Genomic DNA, 20,182 nt, shown 5'->3' on the forward strand with positions numbered 1-20,182 from the left:
TTGAGATTGTCCATCATTTTTAAAATGTGCCTTGAGTGAAAAAAGGTTGAAAAACACTGCCCTAAAGTAATGATTAGGGTAGCTTCAATACAACAGCCCCTGAAAGAGTAATAACAGACATTTCTGAATGGATTCCCTGTTGTTAAAGCGATGTTGCCATTTAAAAAAAAAAAATTAAAAGTCAGCAGCTACAAATACTGCAGCTGCTGACTTTTAATAATCAGACACTTACCTGTCTAAGTGTCCAGCGATGCGGGGGATTGAAGCCCTGCTCGTCTCCCCCTCCGTTCGGCGGCGCCAGCATTGTAACTGTGGGCGCCCAGCTGTGGCTTCACAGCTGGGCACCCACTGCGCATGCGCGAGCCGCAGCACTTGCCGTGAGTGGCTGCGCAATCACCTGGGACCTGTCACGAATCCCAGGTGACTGACAGGAGGGAGGGGGCAGAGCTGAGCCCTTCCTGCGCCGAGAGGAATTGATGTCACCAGCCCAGGCACTGAAGGAGGCAGACTACGAGGGACCCGCTAGCAACAGCCATTTAGAGGTGAGTTAAAAAAAATTCCAAATGTTTTTTTTTCTTTTTTTTTTTTTTAGGAACATTCATGATTTTTTTTTTTCTTGGGTGCAACTCTACTTTAAAGATGACCACTTTATGGGCTTTGCAACATTATACCCATCCCCTCCTTCGCAATAAAAAAACCTTTTGGTTTGTATATTTACCTTTTTTTTCCTTTCGCCTTCCTCCTGCTGCTATTCTTGCCTAGGCTTCCCTAAACCATATCTCCCAACTTTTTGAGACGTGGACGAGGAACACCTATTAGCAAACGTATGTAGGCATAATTCTAAAAAATTTTTTTACCACTACTATTCCTTAAGTCTCCTTTTACACTGCTAGACGTGGCGGTGTTTGTGGTAAAGTGCCTCTAGTTTTAGCGCCGCTTTACCGCTGTTATATCGCCACTTTTCTGCCGCTAGAGGGGTACTTTTAACCCTACTAGCAGCCGAGGAAAGGGTTAAAACCGCCCGCGAAGCTTCGGCAGCGCCTCCTGTTGATTTCAATGGCAGGGGCGGTTTAAGAGCGGTGTATACAGCACTCCCACACCGTCCCAAATCTGCTGCTTGCAGGACTTTTTTTTGTGAAATAAAAAGGTTATGGCGCTAAACCCTATTAGTGATGAGGTGAGTTGACTTATCAAATCCTAGTGTTTGATTTTTTTATATAAAAAGAGAAATAAAAAGAAAAGAGCTGTTGGTGATACCGTGAAAAAAAAATATATATCCTAAAGCAATTTCATCCAAAACAAATTGTGTGTGATTAATGTGGAGTCAGCATTCATGTTCCATTATATAAAAAAACAGAAAATGAGTATTAAATTATCATATACGTATCAGCCTGCTAAAAACATGTAAACCTTCATTAAATGTGCAAATTAGTGGAAATAATGTTAATATTCAACAGTATGTTAGTGTAAAACAGATTGTGCAAACATGTGCAAAAAATGTACAAAAAAGCAACTAAAGGTCAGAACAACCAAGGATCAGAAATAATTTAACCATAAAATCGCATGAAGTCGCTAAATGTGCGAATAGACAATATTTTCAACCAATAATCGCATGAAGACGCATCTGTGTCCAATATAAGTCCAAAATTAATATTTGGCTTGGTAGTGCTGCCTCTTCAGACTATTTTTGTAATTGTTACAAAAAGTCAATGGGGGGTATTTGATTTATTCGTGCAAATAGTGCGGGCTTTCAATTAGAGAACTTCATCCCCGGTGCGCCACTCTGTGCTATAGTATGTGAATGCTCTCACCAGAGTTAATGCCCCTGTGGGGCTGGATGGACCTTCACAATGTAAGCCACTGTGTCGCTCTCTGGCTGCTGCTGGTGCACTGGGTGAAGCTTCGTTGTTCCGTCCGTATGGTATCCAACGTTAATTATATAAGGGAAGACATATCCATAGTGTAATACGTTCTTAACCAAATCGTTCGTTTATTAATATTAAAATCTACTCACATTTTACATTAAAAGCATGTGCATATAGGAAAAAACTCCGCCGTTCGTCTCAAACGAGTGCACACAACGTGGCCACGCCCTACGCGTTTCGTCACTACGACGTCCTCTGGAGCGGCCATATTGGTGCACCTTATTGCTTAAATAGGGTGCAGTGCTCCACTACGCCTGCGCTAAAATAACAGCGCCATTTTGGGTGTGGGATGCCCTTACTCTACTGGGGATGAATGCCATTACTCCCCCTAGTGTCCTTAGGGAAGACTGATATACTTAGCCTTGGAGCACTGCAGCCTACCCATAAACCATACTCAGTTTAGATGACATTCTTTAGTATTTCCCATTTAACCGGACGTTTATAATTAAGAGAATAAAAATAAAAATAAAATTAAATGATACTAAAAATACATTGAATAAATGTATGTATAGGAATACATACATAAAATTCACGTATATAAAATTCATACATATAAAGAATTCTTACATAAAAATTCATGCATAAGAAGGGGGGTATACATTAATACTGAAAAAACGCATAAATTTGTAAAGATTATAAAAATTATAAAAATTATTTAAGAGGTTTTTTAATATTATTTGATTATTTAAGGGGTTTTTTATGTTTAAAAAAGTTTTTTATGCATACTAATATGTGAATGTAAATGGAGAAATTATTCCAAAGGAAAGTTTTCCAAGAGGAAAGTTTTTTTGGGAAGGAATTAAAAAAAATGAAATTCTTAGGAAATAGATATATATGAAGGTGCTAAGAAGGTCTGTTTAACATCGTCCTATAGGTGATTGTAGTGTTTGTGACTGTATGTTTGATTCCTACAGGGGAACTTTTAGATAATTTTGATCAGTCTTGTTGTAATTCCGACACGTCCAATGTATTTTGAATGAATAACATTCGACCTGAACCCGAAGGTGTGGGCCATGTGATGTTAATATTGGGGTAGATAGGTTACTTATATATGTGGTTAGATCTTATCGGGATCCTGTAGTGTTATGTATGTGTATGGGTAACATTCGACTGCGGAATGTTCGTCCAGCATTATCTAATGCTGAGGCAAACAGTTGACTGTTAAAAGTTAGTTAAGAAGCAATTGACTATTAAAAGTTAGTTAAGAAGCAATTGAGGTCTAATTCTATGTTCATTCCCCTTGGCTGGAGGGTGTCTAAATTAAAAATCCATTTCGTTTCGTTCCTGGATATTTTGATCGTTTTGTCTTCCCCTCTCCAGTGGCCTCTTATTTTGTCTATTCCGTAGAAAATCATTAGTCCAGGGTCCCGATTGTGGAAATCCCTAAAGTGTTTGGAGACACTGTGTTTCTGGAAGCCTTTTTTGATATTTGCAATATGTTCCCTTATCCTGACTTTTAACTCCCTGGTGGTCCTTCCCACATATTGCTTATGGCAAGGACATTCAATGACGTAAGTAACGTGGGAGCTGTTACAAGTAATCAATTCTTTGATTTTATATTCTTTCCCATTAGAGGTGGAATTAAAAGTAGTTTTCTTCTTTTCTGTCTTTTTACTATTTCTGCATGGGAGGCAATTTCCGCACTTGTAGAATCCTTTTAGGGTTTCGGAAATCTTTATTTGTTTTGGTGGGTCCACCACATTTTTTACTAGTTTGTTTCGGAGTGTTGGAGCCCTCCTGTAGATGAACCGTGGTTTGTTCGGCAACATGGCCTGGAGTGAGCTGTCTGCTTGTAAAATCGGCCAGTGTTTTTTGATGATACGCTCTACATCTTTATGTTGTCTGTTATACCCTGTAAGGAACGCGATGTCATGGAGATTTTGTTTTGGTTTTACTTTCTTGCCTTCAATTAGTTTTTTCCTATCCATATGTTTTACTTCATTTTTTAATTTACGGAGATTTTCTTCTTTATATCCTTTCTTCCTAAACCTTTCGATGACTATATCCGCCTGCTTATCAAAGTCGTCAATTTTGCTACAGTTCCTGTATAGCCGTAGAAGCTGGCCTTTGGGTATGTTCCCTAGCCACCTGGAATGGTGGCAGCTGTTTGTGGGGATGTACCCATTGCGATCCGTGGTCTTGAAGAAGGTGCGGGTGCCAAGATTTCCTTCATGTTTGTAAATTTGGAGGTCCAGATAATCTACAGTCTGGGTGTTAAACTTTCCTGTGAATTTGATGTGATATATATTGTCATTGATTTCTCCAAAAAAGTCTTGCAGTTGTTCTACCGTGCCTCCCCATACCAATATAATATCGTCTATATATCGACGGTAAAATTTCAAATTTTGCCTATGCACTCCATAGATTTGTTCTTCCTCCCATCGGTTCAAAAACAAGTTCGCCACACTTGGAGCGTACTTTGCCCCCATTGCCACGCCTTTCGTCTGTGTATAGAAAGTTCCATTGTACCAGAAATAGTTCGAAGTCATTGCCATCCTTAGGCCTTCAATGATGTATCTTATTTGTTCCTGTTTTAAATCCGATAGTCGTTGTAATGCCCACTCGACACTACTGATGCCATCCTCTTGTTTTATATTTGTATATAGCGATTCTACGTCTATTGTCACCAATATGTCACTTTCACTAATGGGGATTCCATTCAAGTCCTCTAGTAATTGCTTACTGTCCCTTAAGTATGACCTTCCTTTTGTCACCAGGGGCTGTAGGAAACCATCCACATATGCCCCCAACCTGGAAAACAAAGAATCGATTCCACTTATTATGGGTCTCCCAGGTGGGTGAGTTTGATTTTTGTGGATCTTAGGGACGTGATAAATAACTGGGGTCTTTGCCGCCTTTGGAAATAGGTATTTCACCTCTTTTTTATTCAAAATTCCTTGGTCTTTGCCTTTTTTGATATATTTCTTAAGTTTAGTTTCATATTCTGATTTCGGGTTTTTCTTCAGCTTTTTATATGTGTCAGGTATATTTAACAAGTTCTCCATTTCTTTCTCATAGTCTTGTTTATCCAAAATGACAAGGCCGCCTCCCTTGTCTGCGGGTCTGATGATAATCCCCTTTCTCTTTTCAATTGATTTAATGGTGTCCCATATTCCTTTTCCTTTGGTTTTTCTCACCTCTATATTCCTTAGGTCATATTCGACCATCTTTTTGAAGACCTTAATGTTTTCATCCTGCTGGACTTTGGGATTGAAGGTTGAATTGTTTCTTAATTGCGAGTGCTGGTAAAATGTGTTAGTGTCTTCCTTCATATGTGGATTCTTGGTTGCAAAGAATTTTTTGATGTTAAGTTTTCTCACAAATCTTTGGAGGTCTATATATGTTTCAAATTTATCTAGTCCCTTATCTGGGGCAAACTTTAAGCCCATGTCCAGCACCCTGAGTTCTTCCTCCGTAAAAACCGCCTTACTTAAATTATAAATGCCCTCCCCTATTGTTCCCTTCTTCTTTTTCTGGAGGCCTCCTCTCTTTCCTCGTATGCGTTTTCTGCTCTTCTGTCTTGTATCCAGTGTATTTCTTCCCCTCTTTGATTCCGATGATGGCCGTTTCCCCCGTAGTTCCTCCTCGTATTGTCTTCTCTGGTCCATCTCGGGTTCCATCCACCATTTCTTCTGGGGGGCCCGTACTGTTGATTCCTTATTGGATATCGAAATGGTCTCCAATCTCTCTGGGGACCATGTCTCATATCTCTCGGGCCTGGTGGTCTGTGTTCCTGTCCCCTGGGAAAAAAATCTCTTTCAAACCTCCGGTTTCTAAATGGGGTGTATTGGGGGTATTCCCTTAGAGGAGAGTATCTGTTGTGATGTCTCGGAATATTTGGTGTATAGGGAGTATGATTCCCCCTATATCCGTCTTGCTCATATTCCCCTACTGTCCTCCCTTCGGGTCTCCTATACCCTGGTGTGTGTGGAATGTCATTTCTTACTGTTCCATCTTGTGTGTGTGTGGGTTGGTTCCACTCCTGTTCTGTGTTTTGGGTTGGGTTTTCCCTGGATTCTTCCATTATGGATAGTTCATTGTCTTCCTCGTTATAGTTACCCTCTATTTGCCATTTGTAAACCTGCTGGTTTTTGTAATCCAGCACATCCCTCTTGAATTTTTTTTGCTTCTTTTGTTGTATTTCCTTATCATACTTTTTTATGTGTTCTTGTAAAATCTTTTCCCTATCTATATATTCTGCTGTTTCTTTAAATGGTATGAGTTGATCCCTGAGTTGTGATATCTCTGTTTCTATGTTTTTCAATTTATGTTGGCGTCTGATCACTATTTTTTGTAGGAGTGCTCTTTCACTCTGATTGAAAAACTGATACCACTCTTCCATAAGGTGCCTATCGCTTATTGCATCATTTGGGGAGACATCCCATCTTAATCTCCTGGGTGTAATTTGTTCCGCTATATACTTTTCAAGAATGGCCACATCCCACCATACCCTCAATTGCTTCTCAAGGCTATGTTTCAGGTGTTTGAATAAACTATCCAAGTCCTGCTTAATGACCACATGTTCTTGATTAAATACCTCCACAAGGTTTACCATTCTGCTATTAACATATTTAAAAATATCCATTGCTGCAACTTTGAATTAGGGTCCGATAGGTCCCTTATATATAGATGAATAAATAAATAAAGTCGCGCTATGGAAAAAAAACAAATCTCCTAAGTGATAGAAATATGTGAAATAAATTGAAAATAAAAATATACTGGGTTAGAGCTGCCTAGAGCTGAAGTGAGGGCTTCAGGCAAAGGCAGCTCTAACCCAGTATATTTTTATTTTCAATTTATTTCACATATTTCTATCACTTAGGAGATTTGTTTTTTTTCCATAGCGCGACTTTATTTATTTATTCATCTATATATAAGGGACCTATCGGACCCTAATTCAAAGTTGCAGCAATGGATATTTTTAAATATGTTAATAGCAGAATGGTAAACCTTGTGGAGGTATTTAATCAAGAACATGTGGTCATTAAGCAGGACTTGGATAGTTTATTCAAACACCTGAAACATAGCCTTGAGAAGCAATTGAGGGTATGGTGGGATGTGGCCATTCTTGAAAAGTATATAGCGGAACAAATTACACCCAGGAGATTAAGATGGGATGTCTCCCCAAATGATGCAATAAGCGATAGGCACCTTATGGAAGAGTGGTATCAGTTTTTCAATCAGAGTGAAAGAGCACTCCTACAAAAAATAGTGATCAGACGCCAACATAAATTGAAAAACATAGAAACAGAGATATCACAACTCAGGGATCAACTCATACCATTTAAAGAAACAGCAGAATATATAGATAGGGAAAAGATTTTACAAGAACACATAAAAAAGTATGATAAGGAAATACAACAAAAGAAGCAAAAAAAATTCAAGAGGGATGTGCTGGATTACAAAAACCAGCAGGTTTACAAATGGCAAATAGAGGGTAACTATAACGAGGAAGACAATGAACTATCCATAATGGAAGAATCCAGGGAAAACCCAACCCAAAACACAGAACAGGAGTGGAACCAACCCACACACACACAAGATGGAACAGTAAGAAATGACATTCCACACACACCAGGGTATAGGAGACCCGAAGGGAGGACAGTAGGGGAATATGAGCAAGACGGATATAGGGGGAATCATACTCCCTATACACCAAATATTCCGAGACATCACAACAGATACTCTCCTCTAAGGGAATACCCCCAATACACCCCATTTAGAAACCGGAGGTTTGAAAGAGATTTTTTTCCCAGGGGACAGGAACACAGACCACCAGGCCCGAGAGATATGAGACATGGTCCCCAGAGAGATTGGAGACCATTTCGATATCCAATAAGGAATCAACAGTACGGGCCCCCCAGAAGAAATGGTGGATGGAACCCGAGATGGACCAGAGAAGACAATACGAGGAGGAACTACGGGGGAAACGGCCATCATCGGAATCAAAGAGGGGAAGAAATACACTGGATACAAGACAGAAGAGCAGAAAACGCATACGAGGAAAGAGAGGAGGCCTCCAGAAAAAGAAGAAGGGAACAATAGGGGAGGGCATTTATAATTTAAGTAAGGCGGTTTTTACGGAGGAAGAACTCAGGGTGCTGGACATGGGCTTAAAGTTTGCCCCAGATAAGGGACTAGATAAATTTGAAACATATATAGACCTCCAAAGATTTGTGAGAAAACTTAACATCAAAAAATTCTTTGCAACCAAGAATCCACATATGAAGGAAGACACTAACACATTTTACCAGCACTCGCAATTAAGAAACAATTCAACCTTCAATCCCAAAGTCCAGCAGGATGAAAACATTAAGGTCTTCAAAAAGATGGTCGAATATGACCTAAGGAATATAGAGGTGAGAAAAACCAAAGGAAAAGGAATATGGGACACCATTAAATCAATTGAAAAGAGAAAGGGGATTATCATCAGACCCGCAGACAAGGGAGGCGGCCTTGTCATTTTGGATAAACAAGACTATGAGAAAGAAATGGAGAACTTGTTAAATATACCTGACACATATAAAAAGCTGAAGAAAAACCCGAAATCAGAATATGAAACTAAACTTAAGAAATATATCAAAAAAGGCAAAGACCAAGGAATTTTGAATAAAAAAGAGGTGAAATACCTATTTCCAAAGGCGGCAAAGACCCCAGTTATTTATCACGTCCCTAAGATCCACAAAAATCAAACTCACCCACCTGGGAGACCCATAATAAGTGGAATCGATTCTTTGTTTTCCAGGTTGGGGGCATATGTGGATGGTTTCCTACAGCCCCTGGTGACAAAAGGAAGGTCATACTTAAGGGACAGTAAGCAATTACTAGAGGACTTGAATGGAATCCCCATTAGTGAAAGTGACATATTGGTGACAATAGACGTAGAATCGCTATATACAAATATAAAACAAGAGGATGGCATCAGTAGTGTCGAGTGGGCATTACAACGACTATCGGATTTAAAACAGGAACAAATAAGATACATCATTGAAGGCCTAAGGATGGCAATGACTTCGAACTATTTCTGGTACAATGGAACTTTCTATACACAGACGAAAGGCGTGGCAATGGGGGCAAAGTACGCTCCAAGTGTGGCGAACTTGTTTTTGAACCGATGGGAGGAAGAACAAATCTATGGAGTGCATAGGCAAAATTTGAAATTTTACCGTCGATATATAGACGATATTATATTGGTATGGGGAGGCACGGTAGAACAACTGCAAGACTTTTTTGGAGAAATCAATGACAATATATATCACATCAAATTCACAGGAAAGTTTAACACCCAGACTGTAGATTATCTGGACCTCCAAATTTACAAACATGAAGGAAATCTTGGCACCCGCACCTTCTTCAAGACCACGGATCGCAATGGGTACATCCCCACAAACAGCTGCCACCATTCTAGGTGGCTAGGGAACATACCCAAAGGCCAGCTTCTACGGCTATACAGGAACTGTAGCAAAATTGACGACTTTGATAAGCAGGCGGATATAGTCATCGAAAGGTTTAGGAAGAAAGGATATAAAGAAGAAAATCTCCGTAAATTAAAAAATGAAGTAAAACATATGGATAGGAAAAAACTAATTGAAGGCAAGAAAGTAAAACCAAAACAAAATCTCCATGACATCGCGTTCCTTACAGGGTATAACAGACAACATAAAGATGTAGAGCGTATCATCAAAAAACACTGGCCGATTTTACAAGCAGACAGCTCACTCCAGGCCATGTTGCCGAACAAACCACGGTTCATCTACAGGAGGGCTCCAACACTCCGAAACAAACTAGTAAAAAATGTGGTGGACCCACCAAAACAAATAAAGATTTCCGAAACCCTAAAAGGATTCTACAAGTGCGGAAATTGCCTCCCATGCAGAAATAGTAAAAAGACAGAAAAGAAGAAAACTACTTTTAATTCCACCTCTAATGGGAAAGAATATAAAATCAAAGAATTGATTACTTGTAACAGCTCCCACGTTACTTACGTCATTGAATGTCCTTGCCATAAGCAATATGTGGGAAGGACCACCAGGGAGTTAAAAGTCAGGATAAGGGAACATATTGCAAATATCAAAAAAGGCTTCCAGAAACACAGTGTCTCCAAACACTTTAGGGATTTCCACAATCGGGACCCTGGACAAATGATTTTCTACGGAATAGACAAAATAAGAGGCCACTGGAGAGGGGAAGACAAAACGATCAAAATATCCAGGAACGAAACGAAATGGATTTTTAATTTAGACACCCTCCAGCCAAGGGGAATGAACATAGAATTAGACCTCAATTGCTTCTTAACTAACTTTTAATAGTCAATTGCTTCTTAACTAACTTTTAACAGTCAACTGTTTGCCTCAGCATTAGATAATGCTGGACGAACATTCCGCAGTCGAATGTTACCCATACACATACATAACACTACAGGATCCCGATAAGATCTAACCACATATATAAGTAACCTATCTACCCCAATATTAACATCACATGGCCCACACCTTCGGGTTCAGGTCGAATGTTATTCATTCAAAATACATTGGACGTGTCGGAATTACAACAAGACTGATCAAAATTATCTAAAAGTTCCCCTGTAGGAATCAAACATACAGTCACAAACACTACAATCACCTATAGGACGATGTTAAACAGACCTTCTTAGCACCTTCATATATATCTATTTCCTAAGAATTTCATTTTTTTTAATTCCTTCCCAAAAAAACTTTCCTCTTGGAAAACTTTCCTTTGGAATAATTTCTCCATTTACATTCACATATTAGTATGCATAAAAAACTTTTTTAAACATAAAAAACCCCTTAAATAATCAAATAATATTAAAAAACCTCTTAAATAATTTTTATAATTTTTATAATCTTTACAAATTTATGCGTTTTTTCAGTATTAATGTATACCCCCCTTCTTATGCATGAATTTTTATGTAAGAATTCTTTATATGTATGAATTTTATATACGTGAATTTTATGTATGTATTCCTATACATACATTTATTCAATGTATTTTTAGTATCATTTAATTTTATTTTTATTTTTATTCTCTTAATTATAAACGTCCGGTTAAATGGGAAATACTAAAGAATGTCATCTAAACTGAGTATGGTTTATGGGTAGGCTGCAGTGCTCCAAGGCTAAGTATATCAGTCTTCCCTAAGGACACTAGGGGGAGTAATGGCATTCATCCCCAGTAGAGTAAGGGCATCCCACACCCAAAATGGCGCTGTTATTTTAGCGCAGGCGTAGTGGAGCACTGCACCCTATTTAAGCAATAAGGTGCACCAATATGGCCGCTCCAGAGGACGTCGTAGTGACGAAACGCGTAGGGCGTGGCCACGTTGTGTGCACTCGTTTGAGACGAACGGCGGAGTTTTTTCCTATATGCACATGCTTTTAATGTAAAATGTGAGTAGATTTTAATATTAATAAACAAACGATTTGGTTAAGAACGTATTACACTATGGATATGTCTTCCCTTATATAATTAACGTTGGATACCATACGGACGGAACAACGAAGCTTCACCCAGTGCACCAGCAGCAGCCAGAGAGCGACACAGTGGCTTACATTGTGAAGGTCCATCCAGCCCCACAGGGGCATTAACTCTGGTGAGAGCATTCACATACTATAGCACAGAGTGGCGCACCGGGGATGAAGTTCTCTAATTGAAAGCCCGCACTATTTGCACGAATAAATCAAATACCCCCCATTGACTTTTTGTAACAATTACAAAAATAGTCTGAAGAGGCAGCACTACCAAGCCAAATATTAATTTTGGACTTATATTGGACACAGATGCGTCTTCATGCGATTATTGGTTGAAAATATTGTCTATTCGCACATTTAGCGACTTCATGCGATTTTATGGTTAAATTATTTCTGATCCTTGGTTGTTCTGACCTTTAGTTGCTTTTTTGTACATTTTTTGCACATGTTTGCACAATCTGTTTTACACTAACATACTGTTGAATATTAACATTATTTCCACTAATTTGCACATTTAATGAAGGTTTACATGTTTTTAGCAGGCTGATACGTATATGATAATTTAATACTCATTTTCTGTTTTTTTATATAATGGAACATGAATGCTGACTCCACATTAATCACACACAATTTGTTTTGGATGAAATTGCTTTAGGATATATATATTTTTTTCACGGTATCACCAACAGCTCTTTTCTTTTTCTTTCTCTTTTTATATAAAAAAATCAAACACTAGGATTTGATAAGTCAACTCACCTCATCACTAATAGGGTTTAGCGCCATAACCTTTTTATTTCACATTTTCATTTCCCTCTCCTCCCCAATAAGGAAGTGAGGGCTTCAGGCAAAGGCAGCTCTAACCCAGTATATTTTTATTTTCAATTTATTTCACATATTTCTATCACTTAGGAGATTTGTTTTTTTTCCATAGCGCGACTTTATTTATTTATTCAGGACTTTTTTTTGGTCTTGCAAGCGCACCGCCCCAGTGTGGAAACACTCACGCTTTCACACTGGGGGGGGGGGGGGCTTTAGAGGCACTTTTCAGGTGCTTTACAGGCACAATTTTTAGCACTACAATGCCTGAAAGACGCCTTCAAAGTGAAAGGGGTCTTATTTTGGCTTTTGGAATTTACAAATGCAGACATTTAGAATTTGGATGAAAAGTTTAGCACTGGGAGACTCTTTTTTTTAAGAGATAAGTAGTGCATTTTATATAAAACTGTATAGATCAGACCAAAATGAGGGACAAATGAGGAGGAAAGAGGGACTTTGTTCCAAATCAGGGACAGTTGGGAGCTGTGCCTAAACTACATATATTGCAGTATTGGGACGTCTGCCTTGACATGCACATGAACTTTGGGATCACAAATGGGCTTCTGGAAGAATGGTCAAACATTCCCATAGACACACTCCTAAACCTTGTGGACAGCCTTCCCAGAAGAGTTGAAGGTGTTATAGCTGCAAAGGGTGGGCCAACTCAATATAGAACCCTACGGACTAAGACTGGGGTGCCATTAAAATCTATATAGTGTATGTAGGCACAATCAAATGGAAAGCAATTCAGCCACAGCTCAAGGAACGCTCACAACCTCTGGAAGAATCCTATGGTGCTACGGAATCCTGGTTGATTATGGCTGCCTCAGAATGTTCCTAATTCATATCCCCCCACCCCCCCCCCCCCCAACACACACTTTCATTTTCCCTTTCTCTTTCCTCTTCTACTTTTTTTTCTCTCCCTTTGCCTATCTTGCTTTTTCATTCTTCTGTCCTCCATCATCTGCCTATCTCTGAGTGAGGTGATAACAGAATCCCCAGATCTCTCATGTTCCGGGACGGCTCTGATCAGAGTCGAGCGAAAAGCCAAGAAAAATATCAACAGACTAATTATTGCATCTAAATGTAGGAAAATTAGTGAATGTACCCGGTTTCTCCAGGGAGGATTCATCTATGTATGCTCTATTTCAGAAGTCTTCTGCAAAAAAAAATTAAAAGCTTATCACCTTGGAAACATATGGCTCTGGCACACGCCGGCTTTATTGTAAAGGCAAAAACTTGCACTGGATCTCTAGACTGTTTTCTGTGCCCAGGAAAAGTGTGTTTATGAGTAGCTGAGTCTTTGGAAAAACACAATTTATACCAAGAAGCAACTGAAGGATACAGTCCTGTGCTCTTAATAAAGGGAGACTACACTAGTAGTTATTCTAAAGCCCATCTCCAGGCAAAATTTTAAGTTTGCTACCGTCTGATTCCCCCAAGTTTATTTCCAGCTGTAATGTGAACCACCGCAGCTCCTCTTTCAGGACTGATTACCATTGACCCAGTCTTGGGTCTTAACCAGTCTTGTTGCCGCCCCTCTTTGTGAGATCATCACAGCACCCCTGGAGTCTTCAGGAGCTGTGAGCACACTGTCAATGGACAATCTATGGGAGATGTTCTCCATGCAGTGACGGGGCACTGTGACAGACCTAACCAAGACAGGGGCTTTTGAAGGGAACTGCAGGGTAACCTCTTGCTTACTGACTATAGGCCCTGGCTTTTGATAGGGCTCTATTCTAGGAAGGTGTGTGCCTGGCGGACCCTTGGAGTGGTCTTGCTTTGGCTTCAGGTCCATGTCTCCCTGAAACACACAGACTCTGGGAATCTAAGACCTGGATACAGATGTGGGGTATTTGTGCCCAAACCAACAATGATTTCTTTGGACTGTGAGATATTAAAGTGGTTGTAAACCCTCCCCCACAACTTTGTCCCATGTAAATCAGCATAAAAAACCAGAATGAACACTGCTTGTAGATATCTCCTTACTTGCTTAGTATTGTTGTAATCCTTTTTGTTCTTTAGAAAAACATCACTGAGCATGCCCAGATCTCCCCTGGTTTACAGCACACTCTCTATGTCTTATCTATCTGTTATCAGGACTTCCTACGGCACACAACACTGAACTCCCAGGAGGCTGCATAATCACTCAGTGCTTCCTCCTACACACCATGTGACCATGTGACATGACATACAGTGTAAAGCAGGGAATGGGACAGCAGTACTGCAGTCTTATCAGCTGAAGCTGATAGGACTCATACAGGCAAACACTAGGTAATCAGCATAAGTAAATAATATGAAATAAAACATCAGCTATGAACAGGGAAGCAGGGTTGCCATAGAAACGTTGGATTGAGAAGGAGGCTTGGTTAACAGTATAGGAAGTGATCAATGTAAGGGCGGAAATACACTCCACTGTGGACTCAGAAAACAATAGTTACAAGGGTGCTGCCTAACCCCTGGAAACAAGTTTTTTAAAGTTTCTTTAACCACTTCCCACCCGGCCAATGCATATATACGGCCGGGTGGGAGCCGTCTACTCCTGATAGGCCGTTCAGGAACGTCCTTCAGGAGTAGCGGCGCGATCCCGATGTGCTCGTGTCACCCGGACACGGCACATCTCAGATCGGCAGGAGGGCTCTGTGATTGGCCCTCCTGATCACATGACGGCCGTGTCCAATCACGGCCGTCATGTGATGTAAACAAACAGCCGGTTGCTAGGCAATCGGCTCTCCTCTCCTCACACGGAAGTCACCGCTGAGGAGAGGAGAGCAGAACGCTGCAGCCGGCTGATGATCAGTGAGTATGGGCTGCTTTTTACAGCTTTTTACTCACTGATCATCAGTGTAGTGTAAACACACAACACACCACACAGTACAAACACAGTCCCCACATATGTCCCCAAAACACACATGTCCCCAAAACATACATGTCCCCAAATAATAAAAACACATGTCCCTAATAATAAAAACATGTCCCCCACATATGTCCCACTAAAATCACATGTCCCAATGATTATCTGCACACATATGTACGTGATCACCTGCACACATATGTACATGATCATTTGCGTACATATGTCCGTGATCACACAAACCAATTATTATACACTTAACGGAATTTTTTTTACCAAAAACATGTAGCAGAATACATTTTGGCTTAAATTTATGACAAAATTTGATTTTATTGGATTTCTTTTCAAATAGAAAAAAGAAAATATTGTTTTTTTTCCAAATTTCCGCTATTTTTGCGCTTATATCGCAAAAAAAAAAAAAAACGGAGTCGTGAATAAATAACACCAAAATAAAGCTCTATTTGTGCGAACAAAATGATAACAATTTCATTTGGGTACAGTGTAGCATGACCGCGCAATTGTCACTGAAAGCGCTAGAGCGCTGAAAGCTGAAAATTGGGCTGGGAAGGAAGGGGGTGAAAGTGCCCTGTATTGTAGTGGTTAAACAGTAAGTAATATGCAATTTGGGCTGGATTACAGTGGCTATACTTTGATAATTACTTATTATAATGGACTAAATGAAAAGAAGCATCAGGGTGGGAGAGTTTACTTCTTCTTTAAAGCAGATATTAAAGTGGAGTTCTGCCCCCCCCAGCAAAAAAATTAAAAGTCAGCTGCTACACATACTGTAGCTACTGCCTTTTAACAATAGGACACTTATCTGTCCTGGAATCCAGCAATGTCGGCACCCCAGCTGATGTTTCCATCGGCTCTCAGGTACTGTAGCTGCCATTCGTGGTAAGGGAAACTGGCAGTGAAGCCTTTCAGGTTCACAGCTGGTTCCCTACTGCACATGCGTGAAGCGTGCTGAATGGGGGGAAGGAGGAGGTGGAGCAAAACTTCTGCGTGATCTCACCGCAGAGAGATCTCTCAGAAATGGGGATGGATACCTGTCAAAAATACCTCCAAAGGTGACAAATGTGCCACCAGAGGGGGGCCTTAGATAGATCAGCGGAGCTTTCACTTTTGGGTGGAATATAATCAGCTCAAAACAACCTGATGCTTTAGTCTCCTGCTATAATGCTATAATCTTTAAGGTGTCTTCCCCCCATGGTATAATTTCCCCATTGTGTACCTCTGTGGCATGTATTCTAATTGGTAATTGAGGCACCTATTGTTTCTGTCTGTCTGCTAATCCTTTATAGCAGGGGTCTCCAAACTATGGCCCTCCAGTTGTTCAGGAACTTTAATTCCCATCATACCTAGCCATGTCTGTGAATGTTAGAGTTTTACAATGCCTCATAGGATGTGTAGTTCCGCAAAAGCTGGAGGGCCTGAGTTTGGAGATCCCTGCTTTAGAGATTTGGACAGCCTGAGATCTTCTTACTGAGTAACTGGTGCCAAACGGTCTGGGTGGGAACTGGGTCGACTAGGCTTGTCTAGGTGACTAGGTAGCTTACTGTTTAATTAGGTATGTTAATTTTCTTACTGTTTGCATAATGTGATCAGGCTCTTATCATCTGATTTTGTGTGGTGTATATAGTCTGTGTGAGTTTACAACAAAGTGAGTTCCAGTTTGCACCTAAGCTAGTGTAGTTTAGTCTTTGGGTGCTCGGTTATAATAACTGGTTCCAGAGTGGAGGAAACTTTACCTTGAAGGATGCACCCAAGCCGAGTACCGGATGGTCCATCACAGGCACCAAAAAAGGAACCTCACAATTTGCAATCAAGGAAAAAGGCTAATGGAATCCATTAACGCTTGATGCACCTAAATGCATGTGTAATATGCAGATTTAGTGCATTTTTTAGCACCATTTTCCTGCTAGGAGTTCTGGTGTTCAGAGGAGCTTTTACAGATGCCCCATGATGCATGAGGCCTAACTGTGAATGTGTTTTTTGTTTTGGAAAAATACATCTCGGATTCCATTCAAATGGGTCTCGATGAAATGTTAAGGGCTCTGAAATTAAATTAGTGGTGGCAAGAAAGAACATATAAGAATGTTCTGATGAGAATTTTTGTATGAATGTCCGTACAGAATTTTTCCTAGTGTATGGCCAGCTTTAGGCAGCCCACAGATATGTCAATTTTTTTCGTTCAAACAGTGGATTGGACACAAAAAACAGACCCAATTCCCCCATCCACACATTTGAGGTGGATAAGGGAATCCTCCCTGGTATGTCTTTGTATGCTGACAGCATGGAGACATCCCCGATGTCAGAATACACTGTGTCCTGCTGTAGGCAGTGGCGTCGCTAGGGGTTGCTTCTGGGGCTATAGCCCTGAATCTTGGGTCCATATCCCCGAGTCTCTTACCGGGTGTAGAGGTGCGCTCTGGGATTTTTTCTTTTTTTTCTTTACAAGAGCAGCATCCGGCGTTGCCCACTCGATTAGAACTGGTGCCTGGTGGAGTGATATGCTTTGGAGTGCAGCGCCCACACTCAGAGGGTGAGGCTATCCAGCGTGGGCAAAGTGAAGGCTGAAGAAGTGAACTAATCCCTGCCTGCAGCCGCTGCCGAGCCTTACACTATGCTTCACTTGCTGCAGTATGTAGGCACCTGCTAGCTAGTAAAAAAAAACAAGGCATGCTTCTCTCTCTCTCTCCACAGCTCATGATCTCCTGTACCATGTCCACAGCCCATGTCATCTCCTGTACCATGTCCACAGCCCATGTCATCTCCTGTACCATGTCCACAGCCCATGTCATCTCCTGTACCATGTCCACAACCCATGTCATCTCCTGTACCATGTCCGCAGCCCATGTCATCTCCTGTACCACGTCAGCGGCCCATGTCATCTCCTGTGCCATGTCCGCAGCCCCTGCCATCTTCTGTACCATGTCCGCAGCCCCTGCCATCTCCTGTACCATGTCCGCAGCCCCTGCCATCTCCTGTACCATGTCCGCAGCCCATGTCATCTCCTGTACCATGTCCGCACAGCCCATGTCATCTCCTCATCTCCTGTACAATGTCCACAGCCCATGTCATCTCCTGTACCATGTCCGCACAGCCCATGTCATCTCCTGTACCATGTCAGCAGCCCATGTCATCTCCTGTGCCATGTTCGCAGCCCCTGTCATCTCCTGTGTCATGTCCACAGCCCATGTCATCTCCTTTACCATGTCCGCAGCCCATGTCATCTCTTGTACCATGTCCGCGGCCCATGTCATCTCTTGTATCATGTCCGCACAGCCCATGTCATCTCTTGTATCATGTCTGCAGCCCATGATCTTCTGTACCATGTCCGCAGCCCAGTACCATATCCACAGCCCATGATCTCCTGTACCATATCCACAGCCAGTCCACATGTCCTCTAGGACAGTGGTCATCAACCCTGTCCTCAGGGCCCACTAACAGGCCAGGTTTTCAATGCTAGAGGAGGGGCAACTCTGTGGACCCTGATGTAAGGGGGGGGGGGGCTCTCTGGGGACACTGAAGTAAGGGGAGGCTCTCTGGGCACCCTGATGTGAGGGGGGGTCTCTGGGGACCTGATGTAATGAGGGGGGTTCTGTGGACCCAATCAATAATAACAACCCATGGGATGCGCTCTCAGATATGTAACATCATATTATATTTTATATATATATATATATATATATACACACGTGTATATTATATATATGTGTATGCCCACCCAAGCGTATGACTTTCTTTACTTCACTGCTATCGGCTCTGGCCCCAGGTCTTTTGTAGGCCTAGCAACGCCCCTGGCTACAGGCTAAAGCCTGCAATGCTGATTGAGCGGCTAAAATCCAACAAGGTAGTTGAACAGAAGTCAGTGAGTAGATCAACTTCTGTTCAACCACAGCAGCCATGCATAGATCGGCTGCAGAACTGTCTGGATTTCGATCCACAGATGGCCAGCTTAAGTAGACTTCCCAAATTGATTCTAAAAGAAAAATATTACAAACATGTTATACTTACCTGCTCTGTGCAATCATTTTGCACAGAGTAGCCCCAATCCTCCTCTTCCTTGGTCTCCTGCTACTGCTCTTGGCTTCTCCCCCTGAGTGGCCACCATGGGGGCATTTGTGCGTGCTCGCTCCCAAAGCGGCTCTGTGCATCCATTGACAAGTTACAAGCTATTTCTGAAAACATTATAACATATAACATTTATTAACATCAGTATAGGGGTTAGTTCACTAAGAGATAAATATCTCATGAATTTTTGAGTTAAAATAACTTATTTCGTGTTTATCTCAATTGAGGAACAAATATGCGTTTTTTTAACAAATGCTTTCAATATTTATGTTTTGTGATATTTAGCTCCTAAAATTTGTGTTATGTTGATGTTGTTTATTTGACAACTTTTTTTAACATACTAACACTGCACCATATGATAATTCTGTAAATAAATGCACACAAAAATATTGTGAAACTGTGAAAATATTCTAGAATGCTTTCATTCCTGAGCTCAGGGTAGAATATTTCCACACTGACAGATTGTATACTTTTAGCCCTGGTTCACACCAGTGCGATTTGTCATGCGATTTGACAGTTCAAAATTACATGATAAGCAATGGAACTGTTCAAATTGTTGGGACTCAAGTCGCAGCAACTTTGGAAAAGGTTCCTGCACTACATCTTTGCGATTTCATTGCGACTTGCATTGAGTTCTGTTAAATAAAGTCGCAAACCACAATAAAAATTGTAGATCCAAGTCTCAACGATCGGGCAGCTTTGAAATCGCGCTGAAGCAGCCTGATTTTAAAGCCGCACTGGTGTGAACCAGGGCTTAATTTACAAGCCAGTGCAGAGTTCCCTTCATGGTTTTGTGCATTACTAAAATACCGGCTGCTTACTCCAGGTGATAAATATTGAATGTAAGTGTTTTTTTAGGCTCCATTCACCCTTCACATTTTGGAATCGCATGCCGATCGCTGCACAATTATCCCTTAATGGCACACCAAGTGTAATGCAATTCTGCCACAATTGCCATGTGACAGGAACATGTGGCAATTGCAGCATACCGTGCCTTTAAAAATTGCATGAAGCTTGTCGCC

At 41.0% G+C, this 20,182-nt stretch overlaps 1 protein-coding gene across 1 annotated transcript in view; it reads left to right on the forward strand.

Moving 5' to 3' along the window:
* The window catches only part of SYNPR (synaptoporin), a 360,670-nt gene that overhangs the window by 22,281 nt on the left and 318,207 nt on the right, over positions 1-20,182 (forward strand). The gene's annotated exons all lie outside the window — the stretch shown is intronic.

Source organism: Lithobates pipiens, unplaced genomic scaffold (assembly GCF_037356315.1).
Source record: "Lithobates pipiens isolate NorthernLeopardFrog02 unplaced genomic scaffold, aLitPip1_a1.2 Scaffold_23, whole genome shotgun sequence".
Taxonomy (NCBI): Eukaryota; Metazoa; Chordata; class Amphibia; order Anura; family Ranidae; genus Lithobates; species Lithobates pipiens.